This window comes from Myotis daubentonii, chromosome 10 (genome assembly GCF_963259705.1).
Source record: "Myotis daubentonii chromosome 10, mMyoDau2.1, whole genome shotgun sequence".
Lineage (NCBI taxonomy): Eukaryota > Metazoa > Chordata > Mammalia > Chiroptera > Vespertilionidae > Myotis > Myotis daubentonii.
Window position 1 is genome coordinate 83425262 of NC_081849.1, and position 22969 is coordinate 83448230.

Here is a 22969-nt window from a genome sequence, read left to right on the forward strand (position 1 = left end):
ACAACCTGTGTATGTGCCCTCACCTGGAATCGAACTCAGGACCCTTCGGTGCGTGGGAGGACACTCTAACTACTGATCCACACCAACCAGGGCCTGGAGGTACAATGAGTTCCCTCAGGGAGAGTGCTGCTCATCCAGAAGCCGGGCTCATGGCTGGGGAGTGCAGCGGAGGTGGCAGGAACCTCCGCGGCAGCACTGAGGAGCAGCCAGCCGAGTGGTAGGGAGCAGCAAGCAGGCGGGCAGTAAGGAGCGAGGGGTCCCAGACTGTGAGAGGGCACAGGCCGGGCTGAGGGATTCCCCCCACCCCCAGTGCATGAATTTCATGCACCTGGCCTCTAGTATCATATATAAAAATGAACTCAAAATGGATTAAAGACTTCAATGTTATACCTGAAACCATAAAAGTCCTAGAAGAAAACATAGGCAGTATACGCTTCGCCATAGATCTTAGCAATATCTTTTTGGATATATCTTCTCGAGCAAAGGGATACAAAAGAAAAAATAAGAAAAAACAAGTAATCCAATTTAAAAATGGGAAGAGAACCTGAGTAGCCATTTCTCTAAAGAGGACAGACAGATGGCCAATAGACATGAAAAGATGCTCAACAACACTAATTGCCAGGAAAATGCACACTAAAACCACAATGAGATATCACTTCACACCTGTCAGATGGCTTCCATCAATCAGTCAACAAATAACAAGTATTGGTGAGGATGTGGAGAAAAGGGAACCGTTGTACATTGTTGGTAGGATTATAAATTAGTGTAGTCACTATGAGAAACAGTGTGGAGCTTCCTCAAAAAAAAAAAAATTAAAAACAGAGCTACCACACGATCCAGCCATTCCACTTCTGGGTATTTATTTGAAGAAATTATAAACACTAATTTGAAAAAGTATATGCCCCTGTATGCTCCCTGCAGAATTATTTACAAGAACTAAGATACGGAGCCAGGAGTTGGGGTAGGAGTCTGCCCGGAAGACGACACAGGAGTCGGTGGCTGAGGGGGAGCTGCAGGCGGGGGAGGAGTCATCACAGGTGCTGTTGGATGCTGTAGAGGTGGCAGGCAGCGGCTGTGGAAGCAGGAGGCGGTGTCTGGTGCAGAGGTGATTGTGTCTCTGGTGGACAAGGCAGCTGGGACCCAAGCATGTTCGGAAGGTTAGGAAGAGCAGCACCAGACACCTGTCCCTAACAGAGGAAACAGAGTGTGTTAACGTTATGCTCCCATTTGGAAATGTGGCAACCAATTTGAAGAATTTAAATGTGTGAAAATCTAATCATGGTTTCTTGAAGAGGCCTACTGGGCACTGAGTTTCAGGAGCATGTTCCATTTGCAAAAATCTATCCAGCTGTACACTTATAACGTGTACTTTCCAATAAAGTTAATGCTATGTTTCTTCTATTTTGATTTATGTAACTGTCAAAATTTCTGGTTTAAACATGTCCACCCATCTTACTGGCTTCATGCTCCATAATATCCACCCACAGCTAAGACCAACAGAAAAGGTATTTATCTTAAAAAGAAAAAAGTTGTTGAAATACTGAAACGTTCCGGTGCAGTGAGCTCAGCTGAGGACTTGCTTCAGAGGATCTGTAGACCTTTGAAAAAGTGATTCCAAATCACTGGTCCAGAACAAGGGCTACAACCTACTGCCTGTGGCCACACCCAGTTAGCTGCCTATTTCTGTAGTAAAGTTTTACTAAAACACAGCACGCCCATTCATTTGTGTAGGAATGAACATGGCTGTGATCCCCCCCGCCCCCCCCCCCCACACACACACAATGCTGGAGGTTAATAGTTAAGACAAAGAGTCTATGTATGGCCCACAAAGTAAAACATATTTACAGGACATATTTGCTGACCCCTGTTCTAGAGCAATGACACGTTCTGGAAATTAAGAATTAATGAATAGGCATTTAGAGGGTTAATTTAGAATAGTCAATTACTTTTATGCAATATTACTTCATGTTAAAAAATTAAAACACGAACTTCATATTTTAGAGGAAGGTTTGGCCTATTTTATTTATTATTATTTTTTAATATATCTTATTGATTTTTTCACAGAGAGGAATGGAGAGGGACAGAGAGTTTGAAACATTGATGAGAGAGAAACATCGATCAGCTGCCTCCTGCACACCTCCCACTGGGGACGTGCCCACAACCAAGGTACACACCTTTGACCAGAATCGAACCTGGGACCCTTCAGTCTTCAGGCCGATGCTCTATCCACTGAGCAAAACAGGCCAGGGCAGGTTTGACCTATTTTAAATACATGTACATATACATACAGCAACACTACTATACTATAACAACAAAAGGGTTTTAAAAAGGCAGTAAAATGGAGAGAAACACATCGATTGGTTGCCTCCTGTACATGCCCTGGTGAGGGCCCAGGACAGGGTGGAGCCTGCAATCAAGGCCTGCTTCTGAATAAAACAAAAAGTACAGAATAAATGCCCGGGCGCAGTGGTCGAGCATAGACCTACGAACCAGAAGGTCACTGTTTGATTCCTGGTCAGGGCACATGCCCAGGTTGCAGGCTCGGTCCCCAGGTGGGGCACGCAGGAGGCAGCCAATCAGTGATTCTCTCTCATCACTGATGTTTCTAGCTCTCTCTCCCTCTCCCCTTCCTCTCTGAAATTAATAAAAATATATATATTTTTTAAAAGGCAGTAAAATGAATGGAAAATAGTTCTCTTCAGCTTTAGACTGAATAAGTAAAAACACACTGAATAAAGGATAACTACTCAGCTGACCCAGTTAGCCTGACTTCAGCTGGACAGTTCAGGGACAGGTAACAAAATACACAAACCAAAAGTCATTAGCAGTGAACTCATGGGACCCTTCCTGACTCGCTCTTTAAAATTCAGTGTCTCTCAGATTTGCATACGAAACTTAGAATTTAAAAGACGCAAGTAAAAACCAAGAAAAAGACAACAACAACAAAAATCAAAATGCAAAAGCACACAAACCAAAACACCACAGCCCACTCTAGTTTTACATGAAGTTCTTCACCCCAAGATGGTAAGAGTCATCCCAAACACGGTAAAAATGACAGGATAAAATAAGGACAATATCAAGAGATGCTAAAAGATAAAAATCAAAAGTGTAGTCTAGAATTCTACTTTCCACGAAAGAAGACATACTCAGGTCAGCAGGAAGCTGGGGCTGCATCAATGTGGGTGGCCCGAAGGCAAACGGTGCCTGTGACACGCCTGTCTGGGCCGCTGGCTGCCCCATGCCCACAGTGTTCACACTCACTGCCCCACTGGATGAAGGGAACTGGTTCTGAGGCAGGAACTGGTTCTGTGTGGGCGCCTGGGCCATCATGTTGTTGGCATGTGCACTCATCATGTTTGGAGTGTGCTAGCGGCAGGGGCCTGACAAAGAAGAATTACTGAGTAGGCTGAGGGGCAGGGACCATGGGAGAGAAAAATTGCTAATTATCTCGCTAGAAAAGTGCCGGGAGCCGGTCCATCCTTGCTGTTTCAAAGGACCTGGCATATATGGCATACGGTTCTTAATATGTTTGCTCACCTTCTTGGCACTATGTGTTTTAAGCAAGGTCTCCTTTCTGAGAAAGGTCGTTTCCCCAGGTAGGGATTTTCCCCTGAAGTTAGGGAGGGAATAAAACCCCTCAACTAAGTGCCAGGCGGGTAATTAATCACTTTAACTACGAACAATCATGCTTAAGCTACATAATCTTTACTCCCTGGAATGGAGATAAGAAACACCCTAACCTTTGTAATAGAGATTGATAGGATTGAATCAACTGGTATAAATACAGTTGTAACAAGACAGAAAGAGACAGAACTTAGAACACAGAACTTAGAACACAGAACTAAGAAGACAGAACCAAGAGAGACAGAACCTAGGCACAGAACCTACACAGAACGTTCTCTAGAGACAGAAGAACTTCGCTGGAGAGAACATGGCAAAAGATCCTGCACAGAAACTGGCCTCAGAACCTAGAGACAGAACCTAGCGAGAGAACATGGCAAAAGATCCTGGACTGAACCTGACTACAGAAATTGGCAAGAGAACCTGACTAGAACCTGGTGACTGAACCTGGCTGGAGAACTTGGACAGAACCTGGCTGGAGAACCTAGCGAGGGAACATGGCTACAGAACCTGGCTGGAGAACCTGGAGAACCTAGCGAGGGAACATGGCCACAGAACCTGGCTGGAGATCCTAAGCAGAACCTCTCTGGAGATCCAGACCAGAACTTGGCTGGAGATCCTGGCTGGAGATCCTGGCTAGGCTGCTGATCAACTGAACACTGTCTCCGTGTCCTTCCTTCTTCGCCGACTCCGTCCACACCTTTGGGGACCCCTGGACCTGCTGGGGTTGGACCCCGGCAGAAAAGCAATGTGTTATGATTGAACCCAGCCAGGTGTGACCTTGCTCATAAATCTTATGTAAACTTTTTACCCTGCCAGTACCAGGAACGGCTAATGAACCGCTTTGCAGTTTGTTTTTTCTTTTTTTAAAAAAATGCTTTATGCCCTAACCGGTTTGGCTCAGTGGATAGAGCGTCGGCCTGCGGACTCAAAGGTCCCAGGTTCAATTCTGGTCAAGGGCATGTACCTTGGTTGCAGGCACATCCCCAGTAGGGGGTGTGCAGGAGGAAGCTGATCGATGTCTCTCTCATCGATGTTTCTAACTCTCTATCCCTCTCCCTTCCTCTCTGTAAAAAAAATCAATAAAATATATTTTAGAAAAAAAAATACTTTGTAGTGTTGCAGATAAAAGGTCTCGTTGTACTCTCAGTCAGGACTGCAAGCTGTGAGGCTCTTACGGGAAGGACAAGGCTGGTAGTCAGCTGGCCAGCTTAATAAAGGCTCTTAAAATTTAAATTCTGAGTCGGTGGTCTATCTCGCTGAGCTAACCCATAACAGGAGGCTGAGGCATTCGGGAAGGAGAAATGGCCATCTAAAAGACAACAAGCATCACTGAGAATTCAGAGAACGAAAGCCAAGGTATTCAAGATAAAGTTGAAGAGACAGAAATCTTCAAATCCTCCCTCCCTCTTGGGGAAAGAAACACCATTAAGACCTTACAGCTCCGAGGCACTTTGCCAGCTTTCTCATGCAAAGTCTCTAATGAGTGGGCTTCAGATTGTCCTCTAGATAGAAATCAATAGCTGCTGGGGTCCAGCCCTGGGGGCCCAGGGGTTCCCAAAGGTGTGGAAGGAGTCGGAGAAGAATGTTTTACACAGAGACAGCGTTCAGAACTCTCTAGCTTCTTTAGTCTCCGTGGATCTTCCTGTGCCTGGCTGAGGCCACAGAGAAAGATCTCTGAGGCAAGCTGAGCCTTTATTTTATAGTGAGAGGTAAACAGGTAGTGGTTTCCATAGTTACACAGTTCTTGTGAGTTTCACTTGTTTTGGCCACTTCCTGCACTTCCCTCAGCCCATTAGCTTCCCAGGTAAGATCTAGGGAGCCTCATAAGGTCAAGCCTAATTATGCTAAGAGGACTGTGCCCTCTAGGCTGGGACTTGTTTGTGACTTTACCAACAGGTCAGTCCGAGGCTTAACCCTATATCAGCTTCCCACAAACAGCATGCTCTAATTTAAAGTTCGAGATATGTTTTTCTGAGTTCTGTGAAGCATTTAGAAAGCAGCTACGGGAGAGTAAGCTCTAGTAGTCAACAGACACTGACAAGTCCCTCTTGGCCACACAACTGAGGCTGTCTATTCCATCTACAGAACTCCATCTTCTCAAAGAGTCATAATTCCCGAGGAGATTGGCATTCACATAAAATAATGGTCAAATAATTTTCACTACAGTAATGAAGACGAGAGAGAGAGAGATGAAAGAAATAAAACATAACCCAAATCCAAAGGAACAGGTACCATAGGATTCTAGACAATCTACAATTTCACTGCTTAGAGAATTTTCCTTATTTGGGCAAGGCCGTCTCAGGACAGTTAAGGCAAGCAGAACTTATCCCTGGAACGGAGCCCATGCTGTCCACTGGGACAGAGTGGTTCATGGGGGATGCGGGAGCTGGTGGCAACTGTACATTCCCCAAGGATGTCGGGGTAAATGAATTCATCCCTGTAAATGCACCCACAATAGTTCATTAGGAAAAGCAGCTACAGGGAAACAGAAGTACAACTTGCCCAATAAACTCTAAGCAAAATAACATGGACACATACACAACACACACAACTGAAAGGAAATCACCCAGCTAATCAGATGATTAAGTAACAGAATTTTCATATCCAGGAAAAATGGCATCAATGCTGGTGAGGGTGGTATGGTGGGGATTGGGTGGGGGGCAGGAAAAAATGAGGCGATGAGGGTAGAAAGTCAGGTGAACCACAAAAAAATAAGGCTGAGGAAGCACTGGTCAGTATGGCAGGGCCCCGATCAAAAAGCATCAAAGTGACTAAGGCGACAAGGCTACGTCGGGAAGATGTTCCCACCAGCTATGGAAGAGGTGCTAACTGAGGCCAGGGCACCAGTCTGAGCCCACCTCTCACTAACGCCTGCCGGAGCATGTGGCTTCCGTTTTCTCTCCTGCAGGCAGCCCATTCCACGCCCCCCCCCCCCCCCCCATACCACCACCACCTCCACTCCCACCCCGGCCTCCTAGCTCTTCAGCTGGGTTTATATTTATTGTTAGAATCTGGGAGAAGACTCAAAATATGGTTTTAATTTTGCAAACAAGTTCAGTGTTTAGAAAGCATCCAACGGTGGCCAGCTCTCAGCCTTCTCTCCACAGACGAGAAAAATCCCGTCTCGCAGACCTTCGCTGCCCGGGGCTGCCCATCGTTCGCAGAAATGTTACCCCATGAAAGACACTTCACTAGCTGCTCAGTGTCTGCAGACCACAGCCTCTCCTTCTTTGTAATTTCCTACAATCCTCTGTCAACTCTTTCCTTTATATTACCAGTTTACCTACCATGTCTTTTCCAATATGCAATAAGATTGCTGCAAACTTAAAAAATGACCTTTTCTCCCCTCCCAAACTACTTTACTAAGAGCAGAGCCAAGCCTTGCGTTAGAATCTTGGTAATGTCACCACCTTATTTCACAACCTCTAAAAACACCTTACTGTTCAAGTCTCAATTAGTAAAAGGTTTGAAATGTCCCTCATCCCCAAACTCTCAAACTAAAACGGTGGCTTCAACCAAGCAAAAACTAGTGAATTTCAACCTGACAAAGAACCTTTAAAAGTGGTTGAGACCAGCTGCCAGCACCCCAGCCTGATGCAGACTCTCTGAGTGTCAATCCTGCTGGCTGGGCTTGACCACCTGCACTCACAGGGCCCGGAGCAGCCACTGCACTTTCTCCAGCTCGCCTCCCATGCTGCTTGCTCGCTGCCCCAGGCCTGGCCTGATGCTCTCCTTTCACATATTCAGAAACGTTTCCTTCCCCCACCTACAATGTTTGGTGAGACTGTTCCTAAAAGTAATGACCTCTCTTGAATTCAAACACAACGGATATTCATGCTGCCTGTGGAGATGAATTCTGCTCATCAACAATAAGGAATGTAAGGAAAAAGAAGCGCTATAAAGAAATAAAGAGGAAAAGAGGAAAAAGGAAACAATGCACTTGGTGGCTGTTGAATGGTAAACAGAAATATGATTCACAGCAAAAGTTAAATACCGTGAGAAACCTGCATGCGATTCGCTGGCAGGGGCAGGGGCCCACTATAATGGCAGGGGAAAAAGTTATTTAAAATAATCCTTGATTGAGGAATAAGGACTTTATCTTGAGTATTTCAAACTTAAAGAAAAAACCAGTCAACAGGTCCCAAAGCACTGGACATTCGATGCTTGCAAACCCGTTAAAGGACCTCTCCACAAGAGACTCAATGTCTAAACACAGGCCACTGTTCAAGGTCATGACCACTATCAGTCTCCAAATGTGGGCTTCCTGAGAACATAATTCTGTACACTTAGAAACACACCCCAAATACAGAAGGGAAAACAAGCGAACAGATGAAGGGCTGACAGAAGGAAATGACGTCCTTACCTGGAGGTCTCACAGGTTGTGACCGTGGTATCCCAGGAGGCTATGCCCCGGCAGCTGGTAAGGCTGGCTGGTTACCCAAGATGCCAAAACGCAACCTCCGATTTTCTTCTAGTTCTTTTTTTATCTTATAGATTTTCTCTTCTAATAAGCTATAGTATTCATCCTGAAGAGCAATAACATTAGGCAGTCAAAACTATAAAAAATGATCTGGTTTGTATGTTCTAAAATATTAATGAACTTTTTTATTAAGTGCACTAACAAAGTAAGTGTTCAACACTTCTAAGTAAAAAACCAAAGGCCAAAATTCTTGTTGAACTAGTTACATTACAAGATGTAATAGACAGTAGGCACTAAATGCATGTTACTTTTCTTTCCACAGTTGAACCTCTTGGATATTCACTGGTGCTGGCAATAACATAGGATAAGCATAACAAACAACACCCACATGGACATGGACATGGCATCCATGGATAAAACGCAATTTTGTATACCTCATTTACCTGTAGGGGTGGATACTACAGTAAACAAAGAGAGTTGTGCAGGGACCTAATTTTTTTTTCCTTTTTCTTTTTACAGAGAGGAAGGGAGAGGGAGAGAGAGAAAGAAACACCAATGATGAGAGAATCACTGATCAGCCTGCCTCCTACAGGCCCCACACTGGGGATCGAGCCTGCAACCCAGGTATGTGCCCTAACAGGACCATCTGGCTCATAGGTCGATGCTCAATCACTGAGCCACACCAGGCAGATGGGACCTAATTTCTTATCTGCTAAGTCTCTCTGGTCAGGCTCCTCAAGGTGATGGGCTTACCCAACTAACATATCCCCATTTCCAGACAAGCCAGCCAGACAGATGCAGTTATATCTACCACAGGTATGTGCAGGCTCGAATAAGTAAGGCAACCTACCCGGCTGTTGGCAGACTCATACATGTCCCCTTCTACTTTCTTAGCGTAGGCCACTAGGTTCTCCATGCGGGGATCCTCCAGGGCTGCAGGGTCAGGTATTGGGAAGATGGCTTGGACACTAGAAGGACAACATATTCTATCAACCAACTTTCAATACATCAGTATCTTGCCACTTTATATGTGACACGGAAAGAGAAGCTTATCTACCTACAGGGGTGATACACTGTTGAGAGAAATCCCAAGTCTCTCTTGCCTAGAATATGAGTACACAAATGAAGTCATTCTCTAGAGACAATACTAACCTGTTGATTTATCTACAAGTCTAAAACAATATTTTGCTATTAGCAATAAATGCTGGGTCATCTCAAGAATAATACAATTTTTTAAAAAGTATTTTTTATTGATTTTAGAGAGGAAGGGAGAGGAAGAGAGAGATAGAAAAGTCAATGATGATAGAGAATCATTGATTGGCTGCCCCCTACATACCCCACACTGGAGACCAAGCCCATAACCCAGGCATATACCCTGACCGAGAATTGAACAGCAACCTCCTGGTTCATGGTTGACGCTCAACCACTGAGCTACACCAGCTGGGCAAGAATAATATGATTTTGAATTCCTACTTTTAAACTATTTATTACAATTTTTTTAAAATTAAAATAATTAAGAAAACTCCAAGAGAATCATTGGTTAACTTCACCTTCAATTTAATTTAACTAGCTTGCGAAAGTTAACTATTAACTCTGCACGTTCACTGACTATATATATGATGGTACTGTCATGCAATCTGTATTCACTAGGCCCAAATTCCCCCAATTCTCAGGGGTCTCCAGAGACCATAATCTTGAGCCATAAATTAGCTTCTGAGCTAATCCCAGCCCCCTCATGTATCCCAGAGCTCAGAGTACATATCTAGCTGCACTGGGAGTGTTGGCCTCTGTGACATGGCTTACGGTTCCTGCTCCTCTACAGGGTAGAGCTCTGAATGCTCTGATGCCCTCACTGGGGAGGCGGGGTCTGGGATTCTCTGGCCTGCCCGCAGTGTCTGTGATTCCCTACAAAGGACGTGAGTCCCTTTAGCTGCTGGGCACTATCACCGGGAACCACTTAGGAATTAAGTCAGATCCTGATAATAAAGTGCAAAACTGTCACAATGCTATCAGCCACAAAATATTTCTGTCACATGTGAATAACGGGGGAGGTGGGGACATACAGTTCATGCACTAGGTGGCTCCGCATGTCCTGGGTGACATGTTCATGCCAGCCTTCCCGAACGCCAGTGCTGGAAGTAGGTGCTGCTGCTGGCATAGTGCTGAGGGTTCCAATGTTTCCAGAATTTGAGCCGTTCATCGCTGGGCTATGGGAAGAACAAGAACTTCAGCCATCTATTAAAGCGACTCAAATGTGCTTCATTTAAGTAAGGCCTTCAACCATATGAGACTTAAAAAGTTTAAGTTAGGAGAGCCAAGTGGTGAATGCACAACAAAATAGAAAGCATGTTTTATCTATTATCTGCTCTACACTTATAATTAAAAGAAGAGAAAAAGAGCATGCCTCCACCCAAACTATTTTCTCTGCCTCACATTTAGAAAGAATTATGGCGTTTTGTGTGATTCCCAGCCCACTTTCATGTGTGACTATCACACAGGAGCCAATTGAAACATGGGTCTTGCTTTGTGGCCCCAAGGGAAGTTGGAAGAGCAGATTCTGTAATCAAGTTTGGTGGTTGCTGATCTGTTGTTATTCCTCCTGCTGGAATGTTCATTGGGTTATTTCCTTTAAAAACAGAAAAGAAATCAAATCCTAAATTATAATATACACTTAAGAGTTCAAGTCACTATATGAATAAGCAATTCTTAATGAGTATAATAACAAACACTATGGCAGGAACTCTGCAAGTTATATTTTCAATAATGGTGATTGACTTGTAATACAAGTTCAGTTGCAGACTCCTTCCCACTGAATAAGACAGTTTCATGGAGGCTGGATGGTATCATAAGTAACTATAAGGAGGTGTTAAAAACCAGAAATGATCCATTGTAGTTTTAGATTTTGATCCTGGCTTTATTAATATCATGCCCTAAACAATTAAGCTGACTTGTCACATATATGTCATCTATTTCTTTTGTATATCAGAAACTAAAACCATAGATACTAAGTGTAGGTGAAAAGCATAAAAGGTCAATTTGTCTACAGTATTCATCTTATAGGATAAAAGAAGTTAACAGTCTTATCCAAAATTAAACCATCAATAGGAATGGAATTAGTAATTAAAAAGGTAAAATCAGGTGATGAAAAAAAAAATAAAAAATAATAATAAAATAGGTTCTTCATTAAAAGGTGAAGAAAGAATTAAAAAAATAAAAATAAAAATGTGCAGTAGTGAAGGTGCTTCAGATCTTCTACTCTTCTTTTTGGCACGCCTTAGTCCTGCCAGGCATTCAGGGGAGTGTTGAATTTCCCTACGATACACTGTCCCTCCGTGCTGTAAACCACAGTCCTGATTTTAAGGCAGGTTGTATTTGTTTACCAGACTGCCTTCATTTGACTTTACAGTGTGTCTGGATGAGGGGTGGGCAAACTTTCTGACTCGAGGGCCACAATGGGTTCTTAAACTGGACAGGAGGGCCGGAACAAAAGCATGGATGGAGTGTTTGTGTGAACTAATATAAATTCAAAGTAAACACCATTACATAAAAGGGTATGGTCTTTTTTTTTTTAGTTTTATTCATTTCAAAAGGGCAGGATCCGGCCTGTGGTGTTGGAAGATGATCCACCCTGGGTGCTTGAGGCAGTCCCTGCAGGGATGTTTCAAGGGACCTGGTGTATATGGCATATTGTTCTTAATATGTTTGCTCCCCTCTTAACAGCTATGTGTTTAAACAGGACCACCTCCCTGAGAAAGGTTGTTTCCCCAGAGGGGTGGTTGGTCACTTTGATCTTGCTTGGAGTGACCTCCTTCAGTTACTTCCTTGTAGCTTAGTGGAACAATAGAATAACCTTTGAATGGAGATGGGAAGCCCCCTGGCCTTTTGTATAGAATGGATAGGATTGGGACCAAATAGTATAAGTACAGATGCTAGATGACAAAAAAAAAAAAAAAGAATCTGGCTATGATGATCACCTAAACACTGATTCCGTGTCCTTTATTCTTTGCCAACTCCGTCCACACCTTTGGGAACCCCTGGAACAGGATTCCCCTAGGTAAGCCCCCCTGCACTCGGGACGGATAGGACTCCACCGTAGGGTACTGCAGACCCCCCTATAGAGGATAAGTAGGGTAAGTGGGTGGATAATACAGAATTTAGAATGAGAAGATGTGCCATACTGAGTCTAGAAGAAAAAAGACTCTATTGATCTTTTAACACATATGCTTGCTAGCAGAGGAGTTAAGGTTATGCCGAGTCAGATGGAATGTTTTATACAAGAAGTGTGTCCTTGCTTTTCTGAGGAAGGAAAGGTGCCTTAAGAGGAGCACAAAGAAAAAGAAAAAGAAAAAATGGGAGGAATGGCCTTCATGGCTCCCTCCACCTCCATGTCCTAATCCTGAAATGTTTCATTTGCCGATAGAATCACCTGTGCAAAAAGATCCAATTATAAAAAAATTGGAATATTAAAAGGTACTCTTTTAAATCAGGCTGAAAAAGGGTGCCATGGTCACCTCAATGTGGTTTCTTGTTCAAATTAATCTCTTAATTTGTGTTTGGAATCTAAAATCGCTGCCGAATCCACCTCTGGTGTGGAGAGATTAAAAGGTGGCAGGAAAAGGCAGAGCTATAAGCTCTCCCACAATGAGATTACTTAATGTTTTGTTTAAAAATTACCGGAGAACATCTTATGACAACCAAACTTTGGCTAAGATAACCTTGAGTGCTAGCCATAACTTTGGAAAGCGAAAAAGGAAAAAAGATGCTGGCTAGAGCAGGATTGGCATTTCCATAATAAAGAAGTTTTTAGTTAACTTCAAGGCCGAAAAGGAAATTCAGTAAAATTGTCTCTGTTACAAAAATTTGCTAAAGAATATGCCGTAAAATAATAATTTGGATTTGAATCTCAAAAATTATTGAAATATATCTTTATAAAAATCTAAGTAGCCAAGGTGAAAAACTGGTCCTTTGTTAATTAAGAAAGCTTTTCTAATGGAGGAAGGTGATAGTCGCCTCCCGCCTGTAGCAAAATCTTAAAGAAAGAATGTGGTCAATTTACATCTGAAAAGACCAGGTAGGCCAGAACCTGTTTTGCAAGGCTCAAATGTGGTTTTCCAGAGCCGCTTGAAAGTAAAAAGTAATACTGAGAAATGTTAAAATTTGACTTACCAGCTAAAAGTTTAAGGTTCGGATTGAATTGGGAGAAATTGTGTAGTTGTGGTAGCTAAATGCGTAAGTAATTTTTTGTTTTCTCTGAAATAATCAGGAATTCAAACTATGTTACTCATTGGTCTGATTAAAAGAAACAAACAAACAAAAGGGGAGAATAATGTTATATGTTAGACCTTTTGGAAATACAATGCAGAGGGTTGTACAGCAGCCAAATCATCGGGCCCCCTGTACAATAGCCTCTGCCGACTCAGCCTGGTAGAAGGATACACAAACCAGACAAGAGTTTTACCAGATCTAGTAATGATGTGGGGAAGAGGTTGTGTTTTATATCTTTCCAGGAGGAGCAGCCTCTGCCTCCCTCCTGGGGACGGTCACCCCTGGGAGGCCAAGTGAGCACACCTGACCAGTGCCCATCTTCAGCAGATGTGCGGCCCTGAGCTGGAACCACCTGTCCATTGGATCACATGTGCCTCCTTTTTGTCTGTCCTTATGTCCCAGCTTTGCCCCACATCTCCTATCCTTTTTCTTTTTTTCTTAATCTGACTACTTGTTTCCGGGTTCTTTGGCCTTTCTCCTTCTCTCCTGAACACAGCCTTTTCTAGAATCTCCCTACCCTACTGTTCCAGGAAGGGCACCTCCCTTTTCTGCCGTGACTGGGAGTGTCTGGTATATGCCCCATAGGTGGAGTTGTCTTGTGCCAAGAGCCTGACATCCTGTCTGAGAAAGCCTGTCCCGGGACTCTCCTTTGTCCTGTATTGGCCCCTCTTGCCCTTGTGTCAAGAGGGACCCTCTTTTCACTATCCAATTGCCCAAAGCTGTTGCCTGAGTTCTCTGTTAATGCTGAGGTCACGGTGGCTGGTACCATGGATCTGTCTCTCGCCCAATGGCGTGAGTTGGGCCCTCTCTGGAGAAGAAACCTGGGTTCCCCAAGATATGTGATCAATGCCGGGGCCCCGCCAGCAGGCGAGAGGATCCAAAGGCAGTTGCTGGGCATGGAGGCCACAGGGGCATAGGCTACCAAGGAGACAGAACTGAACCTCACATCACCCAACTTGGCCCAGAGATGGCTGGTAGTCAAAGACAGGTGAGACCCCACAGGGTGGGGCAACCTTAGACAGGCAGAGTCGGGGGCCAGTAGGAGAGAACTTGGGGTTCAACAGAGGTGGGACACAGATCCTCATCCCCCAATTGTGCAGGGGCTTGAACACTCGCCCCTTCTGAGGAAGGTCTCCTGCCCCCATGGCTGCTTCTCGCTTTCCATGTCCAGCCCAGATTGGGACCCAGATAACAGAAAGAGACTTGGTCCAGCTCAGATCGGGAACAGAAAGAGACTTGGTCCAGCTGAGATCAGTACCCAGATAAGAGACCTGGCTAACAGCAGCTGCCTTCTCAATGCAACAGGACTTGTTTCCCATTTCTACCTTGGACCACAGGGAAAGGGGCAGCTGAAGGAAAGGGCTGTGTCAGGATGCCGCCTTCTTCCCTTTCTTCTCCCTCTTTTTTTTCCTAACAAGGCTCTGTCATTTAAAAAATAAAAATGGGGGAATTACTTGGAAGCAGATCCACCCTGGGTGCTTGAGGCAGTCCCTGCAGGGATGTTTCAAGGGACCTGGTGTATGTGGCATATTGTTCTTAATATGTTTGCTCCCCTCTTAACAGCTATGTGTTTTTAGCTAAGATCTGGAAACAGCCTAAGTGCCCATCAGTAGATGAATGGATTAGAAAACTGTGGTACATCTACACGATGGAATACTATGCTGCTGTAAAAAGGAAGGAACTCTTACCATTTGCAACGTCATGGATGGAACTGGAGAGCATTATGCTAAGTGAAATAAGCCAGTCAATAAAGGAAAAATACCACATGATCTCACTCATTCATGGACAATAGAGACCATTATAAACTTTTGAAGAATAAGAGATACAGAGGCAGAGCTGCCTCAAACAGATTGTCAAACTGCAGCGGGAAGGCCGGGGAGGGTTGGGGGGCAGGAGGTAGGGGAGTAAGAGATCAACTAAAGGACTTGTATGCATGCATATAAGCATAACCAATGGACATAAGACACTGGGTGATAGGGGAGGCTAGGGGACTGTCTAGGGCGGGGGGATAAAATGGATACATATGTAATACCCTTTGTAATACTTTAAGCAATAAAAAAAAAATAAAATAAAATAAAATAAAATAAAAAAAGAAAAAAAAAAGAAAAAAAAGTGAGAATGGGGATATAGTTTTTGATAGCTTGACTGAATGATTAATTCATTTCAAAAAGTGAGCTGACTGTTGGAAACCTTTGTTCTGGATTTCCAACTGCAATTCAGATTCATTTTTAAAAGCTGCCATGTGTAAATAATTGGTTAATTCATATATTGAGCTGAAGTAAAGTTTTTAAGACAAAAAAAAAACAAAACAAAAAACAAAAAAAAAAAAACAGCTATGTGTTTTAAACAGGACCACCTCCCTGAGAAAGGTTGTTTCCCCAGAGGGTTGGTTGGTCGCTTTGATCTTGCTTGGAGTGACCTCCTTCAGTTACTTCCTTGTAGCTTAGTGGAACAATAGAATAACCTTTGAATGGAGATGGGAAGCCCCCTGGCCTTTTGTATAGAATGGATAGGATTGGGACCAAATAGTATAAATACAGATGCTAGATGACAATAAAAAAAAAGAATCTGGCTATGATGATCACCTAAACACTGACTCCGTGTCCTTTATTCTTCACCGACTCCGTCCACACCTTGGGGAACCCCTGGACCCGCTGGGGCTGGACCCCAGCACCGCGGGCCGTAGTTTGCCCATGGCTGGTCTGGATTGACCTCTGAGGCTATCAGTCCTCTCTATCAGTAGGGTTTATTTTCTCTATTGTACTTGAAACTGGTTTGGGAAAGTCCACCTCCCAGAACTGGTTAATTGTTACTCCCCCCCTCTTTGTTTACTAGGATCCCCAAAAAGAACTTGCCCCTACAGGCTCTGCGAATGACCGCAACTGGGGAATCCCATGCACTGGGTTTAACAATCAAATGCACGGATCTAAGGGGAACTGTAACAACAAGAGCCTGATACGTTATGCGGTTTCGAAAGCCTCCACCTTCCAGGTCTGCGCGCAGTCTCCGCCCGCCCACTCGCCCCTGGCACCAAGCAGCCAGCTGACTGCCAAAATCCAAGGCTGCTTTTTTGCATCCAGTCTAGCTATGGGCTTATTTTTAGCATTCCCTTCTGCCAGCAGCCCTGTGGGGCCCCTTCCCCACTCGCGGGTCACGCTGGTCCCAAAGGTCACGGACTCTGTGGGGCGCAGATTTCGCCCCGTGCGCACAGTCCTCTCTCCAACCTGAATGGCAAACCACACGTTTAGGGGAAGTCTAACCTTTCCGTGAGAAGAAGCAGTGCTCCTCTGAGTTCACGCAGTCAGTCGCGCTGCTTGAGATTGTTATGCCCAGATTTCAGGATCCAGCCGAGGCCGATGCAAAAGCAGAGAGTCTTTATTATTACAAACCCGGGGCTGGCTCCCCTACCCTCCTTACTGACACAGCAGCAGGTGGCAGAGAGAGGGCTAGCCCGGTGCGGAAGAGTTTTATAGGGGGAGTGGAGTAAGGGGAGCAGAGGGGACTGTGGGCCTTGCCGATTGGCCAGGCGCAAGTCGGTGTCTCATTACACAGGATGTGGTCATATCTATGGCGTGCACTTCCCACGATTGTCATTGGTTAGTTTAGAGAAGTCGTGGGTGTGGCTAGCAGAGGCTTGGGCTTCCGGGAAGAAGCCTTGCTGAGCACAGGGCTCTGCCCCAAAATGGAGGATTCGGGGCAAGATGGAGGGCGTAGCCCTCGCCCTTTCAGAGATCCCTTGTTTCCAGGTTAGTAGCCGATCTCTGGATGCCGGTAACAGCCACTCAAGATAGCACGGTCTCCGGGCTGAGCCGGCGCACCGGGCGAGGTTTCAGCCGCGGTCTCCAACCGTCCCCTTTTTCCGGGAGTTCTCTGTGAAAGATCAGACAGAGACCTAAAACAGGCTTTATTAGAGGAGAAGCACCTGCCGGGCTGTCTCGAGAGGGGAGAACAGCAGCACGTGCAGGGGTGGGCACGCCTTTTGAGGGGCGGAATAGGAAGGGGTGGGGGGCTTAGTGTACTCGGCGCACACTGATTGGTGGCTTACTGCATTGTCCATATAGGACAAGGGCTTAGGGTATTTGGCAGGTGTGGATTGGTGGTCCAATGTCTAGTCCATATAAGGTATCTGGTTAGTCACTCAGGTATTTCTGGGCTGAACGTTACGTCATACCCTGCCCACCAGCTGGGGGGACGGAGGATCTATCATTGCAGGCTTTTGGTAATATTAAAAAAAAATTGAGAGTCCGGGCAAGGTCATGGGGTGAAGGTCTGTCTTCCGCAGCTACTTCCTGCTGAGAGGTACGTCAGGGGCATCTACCTGGGGTCTCAAAGATTCCGGTGACATAGGAGTTTCTAGGTTCTGAATTCAAGGCCAGATAGCTGGTTATGTTGTCTTTGGTCAATCCTGTCCCGGAGGGATTTAATGTGATCTTTGACAATTCCTGATTCTTTTACAAAGTAGAAAGATTGGGGGTTAGGAAGACATAAAGGCAGAGCAAGTGTGACAGGTCCTGGGGGACACAGGTGCAGGCTGTAGCCCCACAGAGGAGAAAAATACCTGGTGGAGGACAGGCTAAGGGAGGGGGTAAATTTCTAGATTGTGCACAGTAGTAAGCTGTAGGAGTTGTTGAGGTGGTGGTTTGAGAGGTATTTGTGAAACAGGTAGTGTTTTCCGTATTAAGGAGAGAGATGTTGTATACGGTGCATTGAGGTCTGGTATAGGAAAGAGTTAAGTTAGTGGTCCAATAGGTTGGGATTGGAGTGGCTATGAAGAGGGTTTGAGCCAGTGACAGACAAATCCAGCAGGATGTAGAGAAGGAGGGATTGATGTTAGAGAGTAGATGGAAAGTTGTGTTGATGAGGGTGGGCAAGGGAGTAGGTTCAGGGTCTGCAGGGCAAGAGAGAATGTCCTTTAGTGAGGGAGGGATAGGTCGGGATTAATAAAGACAATTATAGTAGAATTGATGACTCCGTCAACATCCCAAGTCCATTTCACCTGAAAAGACCAAAAACCTTCATTGGTGAACTCACTGTTAGCTGCCTGTAGGATTATGGTGAGGAGACATATAAAAGGAATTCGAAACCTGAGCTTCTTCCAGAGTAAAAAGTCGGAGGGTCCCTTGCCAGGTAAGAGCCTGTGAGGAGTGAGGAGTAATCAGGTCCTGGATGGTGCCTCTGAGTCTTCTTTGGGGATGGTGGGAGGCACTCGGTGAGCCTGACAGAGGTAGGTATTGCAGTGGAAGTGGGAGGGAATGTTAGAATGGGCTGTATCCAAGGGAAAGGAGAATAGGAAGGAAAGGAGCAGTGGAAGTCGGGGACCTGGATGGTTGGATAAGAAGTAAGACACTGTGCTGGCTTAACTTCTTATTTTTACTGAACCTCAATCCTTGCTGTTTTTCTGAATATTCTGGTTTAGCTTAAGAAGTATCCGTCAACCTGCCAGGCTTAGAGACTGAAGCCTCACTTTCTTGCTCAGAGTAAAATGGCCCTTTTACAATTCTTGTAAATAGTTAATTTAGAACTTCTTTCTTTCTTTCAACATTTCTCTTTTCCTTCTCATCACATACACAACCTTCACAAATTTCACACTTTCAAATTAGCCTTCTATGTCCTTCAAAAATGCATAATCATGCCTCAGACCTTCCATTAAGTATTTCTCTTACTTTCAAGAAAGTATACGTACTAAGAACAGGCGAATTAAAACATGTCATTTAACCCAGCAACGCTCCAAAGTCTTTAAGTTAATAAAGACTTTGGAAAATTATGTATAGGTACATGAGGCTGGAGAAAATGCAAGAGGAGAAGGGAGCAGGCCCTGCAATCTGTTCTCAGGCCTCTAGTCCCTTGGATTTTAAAACTGCCTGCATTTTTCCTAGAGATAACGATCTCAGTTTCCATGAGTAAACCTGCCCAGGCAAGGAAGTTGTTTTTTGGGAAGGTGGAGTGGGTGAGGGGAGCAGGGTGAGAAGACGCTGAGGTCAGGGTAGTTTTCAGAGCAGTAAAGGGGTGAGAATGTTGGCCTTGGGATCTACAGGCTCAGTGAGGGGGGTCCCTTCGCCATGTCACGTCATCGAGGAGCTTTGCAAGAAGAACCTGGAGGCGAGAGTACCCAATGAGCCTGAGAAAGGAGGAAATTTTTTCTTCAGAGGAGGGGACAGTCTTAGATAAGGAGATAAGGCGTTTACAGTCCCAGGAATGGTGGGGCCTTGTGGGGCAAGACAGTGAAATTGAGGGAGGTGACTGTGGTTTGGGACAACTGGGCTTTGTGAGGGGATACATGGTAGCCCTGGCTGGGCACCGAGGTAGAACCGGAAAAGAGTGAATGGGGGAATTTAGCCAGATGCAGTGTTTTGGTGAGGTGGCTAAGGGCTGTGAGACTAATCCATGAACCCCCATAATAGAGACTAAGGAGTGCACAAGGTCCCAGCGAATTCGGAGAGGGCAGAATAAGTGGCCCGAGTGTCCATTAAAAAGGAGATCTGCTTACCTGCCACCACAGTTGTTCCCCGAGGCTCTGCCCTGGTGATGTAAGTCTGTGGGGCCCTGTCAGGGCCGGGGCAGCTTCTCCAGTTGCCAGTCCCAGGAGGTCTGGGAACTCCAAACCAGATCCAGAGGGTGGCCATGCTGGACTGGCTGAGGCCTGGACCGGAGGCCAGACTACAGTCTGCTTTCCAGTGGCCTTTTCCTTCCTTGCCTTGGGCAGGGCCCAGGCGGGGGTCTCGGGTTTGAGCAGGACTTGGCTCACTGTCTTTCCTCACTGCATTTGAAGCATGGGGCCCGGAGGGGCTTAGCCCTGACTTACCCGCAGTTGGAGGACTGGCACGTCGTTTGGGGTTTGAAAGAGGTGGCTAGGAGCTGGAAGGCCTCCTAATGGGCCTCAGCCTTGGCCTGATCTCGTCTTTGATTTTGGATATGGGTTTCCTCGTCTCTATTATTAAAGACCTTAAAGGTTAACGAGGTCTGTTTGAGGGGTTTGTGGAAGTTTGCTGCGCATGTCGGGGGGAGTGAAGGTGGTGAGGTCAGTGGAAAAATAAACCTGAGATGCCTCTCAATCTGTGTGAGGCTGGACATAGAGAATGGGACATTTACTCAGACTATGCCCCCAGTTCCTGCTGCCTCCCTCAGGGGTAGAATGGACGCAGAAGTAGAAGAGGCTGTTGAGGAAGGCAGTCTGTGGTGGCCTGAGAATGAGTGTGAGATGGAAAGGGCTGTTTTGGAGCTCACATTCTCAGGATTTGGGCTCTCAGAGACTGGGGAGAAGGCAGCTCCTGGTTAAGAGGATTTGAAGAGAAAGATCTGAAGTGTTTTTCGATTTGAGAAAGATCAGAGACTGAGAGGGGAATGGCTACCCAGGTAATACCCTCCCCTGCTGCAACCTCTCACAAAGGGAACTGGTCACGGGTGTGGAGAGCGCCCAGGGGAAGGCGGGCGGTTAGAGGTCTCAGAGAGCAGGGGATGCAGGTTTCTATGGCAGGCTGTAAGGGTTGGAAGACAGAGAAAGGAGCTGAGAATCAGTTTGAGAGGCAAAGAGGACTTTGCGAGGAGGATCTGATGAGTGGAACATGAGGAGTAAAGAGAGGGGTGAGAGCGGAGGGAAAAGGAAGCCTGCTCGTAGGGATTTCGAAAGCTTTCCCTGTCCGGTGGCAAAAATTATCTAGATCTCGGAGGATATTGGAATCAAAAGTGCCATTTTCGGGCCACTGAGAGAGTTTATATTGTGGCCAGGTAGAGCTTCTTTGGTTTGATGTAGCCAGAAAGACCAAGGGTCGAGAGATTGGCGAGGAGACACCGTAAGGGTGTGTTTCGAGGGGGTTTGGACTGAGAGGTCCCCATGACCGGAGAGAAGGGCAAGAGAAGTTGGGGAGGGAACAAGGAGCATCCTCCTTTTCCCTCAGCCAACCTGGAGAGAGAGAGAGAGAGAGAGAGAGAGAGAGAGAGAGAGAGAGAGAGAGAGAGAGAGAGAGAGAGGTGAGTAAAGGTTCCCCAAGGTCGTCACCCCCAGACCTTTCCTGCGGAGTAGAAGAGAATTCCCGGCCAGGTATCTGGGCTTTTGTAGAACACACGAAACGTGTAGCCCAGTAGACGGGAAACTCTGTAGGCCCTAATGCCCCTCCAGGTCACAGGGAGCGAGAGAAAAAGAAGTAAGGGTGTTGGGAAAGTCCCTGAAGCCTACCGGTGGAAGGGAAGCGACGAGATCCCCACGTGTCCTGGCGCGGCAGGGTTCCAGAGGTGTCCGGAGTGGGCCAATCAACTCAGAACCGTACCACCAAGCAGAGCCAGAGCAGGAATCAGAAGTTTGGGCCTAGGTTCAAGGATCGTCCACGCTCCCGTTCACCTCTCCCGGGTTTCGGCACCAAAATGAAAGATCAGACGGAGGACTAAAACCAGGACTACAGGCTTTATTAGAGGAGAAGCACCTGCCGGGCTGTCTCGAGAGGGGAGAACAGCAGCACATGCAGGGTGGGCATGCCTTTTGAGCGGCAGAATGGGAAGGGGTGGGGGGGCTTAGTGTACTCGGCGCACACTGATTGGTGGCTTACTGCATTGTCCATATAGGACAAGGGCTTAGGGTATTTGGCAGGTGTGGATTGGTGGTCCAATGTCTAGTCCATATATGGTACCTGGTTAGTCACTCAGGTATTTCTGGGCTGAACGTTACGTCATACCCCGCCCACCAGCTGGGGGAAGGGAGGATCTATCAGAATCACTTTTGGATTTTTGGCTATAATAAATAACCCTGCTATACTCTTATAAGTCTTAATTTAAGAGTCACTTTAAATTCTGAGTTACCTGGGATGTTTGAATAATTGGAATCACTCTTTACCCCCCGGGTTTCAGCCCAGGTATCATTTCCTTAGAGCCTTAGTCACCACCTAAGGGAGTCCTGTCTTTCTCCCACCGTTTGCACCTCCCCCCATACCCTTTTCATCTGCTACATATGCAGCCTTTACGCTGTTATAACTACTTGCTCACCTGCCTGTCCCTCCAGGCAAATTCCCTCCCTAGGCTAGACTGCAACAGCCGCAGGGGGTAGGGCGGGCCTGGAGCCAGGAGTCCTCCCACCAGCAAGGCCACAGGCTGCGCGCTCCCCAGCGACCAAACGCTCGTGTTCTTGATGTTCTCAGCAAAACACAGATGGTCAGCATGTCCCCCAACAAGCCTAAAGCTCGCAAGGGCGGCCGGTATCCCCACGGCCGAGCGGGGAGGAGCGGGTTTGCGGGCGGGAGACGAGTTCGGATTAGGCCGCCCTAGCACCATCACACTGCTCCCCGCTCCCCTTGACCAGTGGAGCCCGATCACAGAGCGTGCAGTCAGGACAGCCCACGAGCCACAGGAAACAACTTGCACGGAGACCTGCCCACTCAGTGGCCCATGGCCGGTGCTGCGCGAGGAGAGGTCAGGCTTGTGGAGCGCCGGGGGCTGTGGGACACAGGGGGTCGTGGGGCACTGGGGCCTCGGGGGGGGGGGGTACCGAGGGGTCGTGGGGTACCGGGGGTCTAGGGCCCCAGGGCTCGTGGGGCCCCAGGGCTCGTGGTGGGGCGGGGGCACAGAGGATGGACTGAGACCCACCCCTGTGTCCACTGCAGCCTCTCGGCCCACAGTTCCTTTCAAGGTGCATGAATTTGTGCACTGGGCCCCAGTTAGAACTAATAAATGACT

The 22969-nt window shown here is 46.4% G+C and overlaps 2 long non-coding RNA genes across 2 annotated transcripts in view; both read right to left on the bottom strand.

Annotated features, from left to right (window-relative positions):
- LOC132211203 (uncharacterized) overlaps positions 1-22969 on the bottom strand; it is a 46456-nt gene that overhangs the window by 6840 nt on the left and 16647 nt on the right. The gene's annotated exons all lie outside the window — the stretch shown is intronic.
- LOC132211202 (uncharacterized) lies at positions 836-21678 on the bottom strand. Its single transcript, XR_009447432.1, has 6 exons — positions 21664-21678; positions 16570-17177; positions 10108-10251; positions 8895-9012; positions 7988-8150; positions 836-1187 (listed from the first exon to the last, which is right to left on the bottom strand). It is a non-coding gene; the product is annotated as an uncharacterized LOC132211202 (long non-coding RNA).